The 2,330-nt window shown below is 38.3% G+C and overlaps 1 pseudogene; it reads left to right on the top strand.

The window, feature by feature from the left end:
- Positions 1-883: 883 nt before the first annotated feature.
- The window catches only part of LOC107757167 (olfactory receptor 51B2-like), a 2,465-nt pseudogene continuing 1,018 nt past the window's right edge, over positions 884-2,330 (top strand).

The raw sequence follows: 2,330 nt of genomic DNA, 5'->3' as shown, positions 1-2,330 counted from the left end.
TTAAAAGAAGACAAGTCAATAGCTGTACTTTAGTACATCTGGTGTACATTTTGTTGTCTTAATGTAATGATTTTGTCAGGGAGTCTCTGTCACCAGTCACCAGCGCTGTACTCCATGTCCCAGAATCCTCCCCTGCTCACACCTGTTCTCAGTCACGATCACCATCACCTGGAGTTCTAATCACCCGCACCTGCTGCAGCTCGTCAAGCTCCCCTTTATCTGCTCACTCTCCACACTCCCTCCTTGTGTGGTCTACTGTTCACATCACTGAAGTATACCAGACTCACTACGTACCTGTGTTTGCTTACTTTAGATATTCCTGTGTGCCACCGATCCTGCTCCTCCACGTTCATCCTACAAAGATCGATTACCTCAAGATAAGCCATTCTGAAATTGACTCTCTGTGCCACACTCACCTCTCGTCTGCTCCTTGCCTCAAGATAAGCCATTCTGAAATTGACTCCCTGTGCCACACTCACCTCTCATCTGCTCCTAATTCCTCCTTGCTCCTCATTCAATAAATACCTCTGTGTTGACCACTTACCTCTGTGTCGTGACAGATTTAGAGGTTAAGAACTTTATGGTCATTTTGTCACTGTCCCTGGTGGAACTAAATCATCTGAGAATCAGGCCATTGTCTTCATAATTTACATGTCAGATATAAACAAACATTACCAGCACATCTCATTGTAAAGGGACAGAATCTACTTTAACAGTAGCCTGTAAAACAAGTGTGGCAGGTTTGCTTGGCGTTATTCTTCATTATAATTTTTTTAACTATCCTGTTATTGCTATTATTATAGTTATTGTATATTTTTATAATATTAAGTGCAATATTTTCTACATACAAAAAAAGGCCCATATCGAAGGACTAATATCCATCATGCCAGTGGGAAACGTCAGCTTTATAAAGGATTTTGTAATAGTCTGCTTTCCTGGACTTCAGCCTCATTACTATGGCTTTGTATCAGCACTTCTATTTTTTTGTTTGTGTGTTTACATTGGTGGGAAATGCTATATTTTTCACATTGTTTGTAATGACTAAGCCTGTATATTGTTTCATTATAAATCTAGTTGGGTGTGATGTACTATTCAGCACTACAACATTACCAAAGACAATCAGCAGGTACTGGTTCCAAGATGGACCCATTTCATTCTTGGGTTGTTTTGTTCAGATGTTGTTTGTGCATTATTTCAGCAGTGTCTGTTCACACTCTTAAAAATAAAGGTGCTTCACGATGCCATAGAAGAACCTTTTTGTCTAAATGGTTCCATAAAGAACCTTTAACATCTGAAGAACCTTTCGGTTTCACAAAAGGTTCTTTGTGGCGAAAAAAGGTTCTTCAGATTATAAAAAGGTAAGAAAGAGATGGTTCTTTAAAGAACCTTTGACTGAATGGTTCTTCTATGGCATTGCTGTGAAGAACCTTTTGAAGCACCTTTATTTCTAAGAGTGCAGTTGTACTGGCAGTAATTGCTATAGACTGCTATGCAGCAATCTCTTACCCGCTTCAATATCATAGCATCATGACAAACCGAAATGTACTCATTTCGCATTCTTTGGCTCTTGGATTTTGGGTTTGTTAGGCCCTGTGGCAATGGTCATTCGAGCTTATCCCTGTTTTGTGACCCTGGACCACAAAACCAGTCATAAGTGTCAATTTTTCGAAATTGAGATTTATACATCATCAGAAAGCTGAATAAATAAGATTTCCATTGATGTATGGTTTGTTAGGATAGGACAATATTTGGCTGAGATGCAACTATTTGAAAACCTGGAATCTGAGGGTGCAAAAAAAATCCAAATATTGAGAAAATCGCCTTTAAAATTGTCCAAATGAAGTCCTTAGCAATGCATATTATTAATCAAAAATGAAGTTGATATTTACGGTAGGAAATTTACAAAATATCTTCATGGAACATGATCTTTACTTAATCTAATGATTTTTAGCATAAAAGAAAAATCTATAATTTTGACCTATACAATGTATTTTTGTCTATTGCTACAAATATCCCTGTGCAACTTAAGACTGGTTTTGTGGTCGAGGGTCACACATACACGTGTGCGTGTGTGTTTGCTCCTTCTGCTGTAACATTATTTGCGGTGCTAATAATATATTGTAGACAATATGGTAGTTTTATAATGATATGCAATATGTAGGCCTTGTGTTAGCACTCCAAATGTAACGAATCAGTCCACTGAAGGCGAGCGTAGTGAGAACCCAAGTGCAGTTTTATTTACAGAGTGATCCAAACAATAATCCAAGACTTGACATTAACAGACTTGACGAGGCATGAACAGACTAGACTCACCGACAGCGGGTTACAAC

Source organism: Sinocyclocheilus rhinocerous, unplaced genomic scaffold (genome assembly GCF_001515625.1).
Source record: "Sinocyclocheilus rhinocerous isolate Xijiao unplaced genomic scaffold, SAMN03320098_v1.1 scaffold1152, whole genome shotgun sequence".
Taxonomy (NCBI): Eukaryota; Metazoa; Chordata; class Actinopteri; order Cypriniformes; family Cyprinidae; genus Sinocyclocheilus; species Sinocyclocheilus rhinocerous.
Note: the sequence above shows the minus strand (reverse complement) of the source record. Positions and strands in the feature narration are given on the sequence as shown.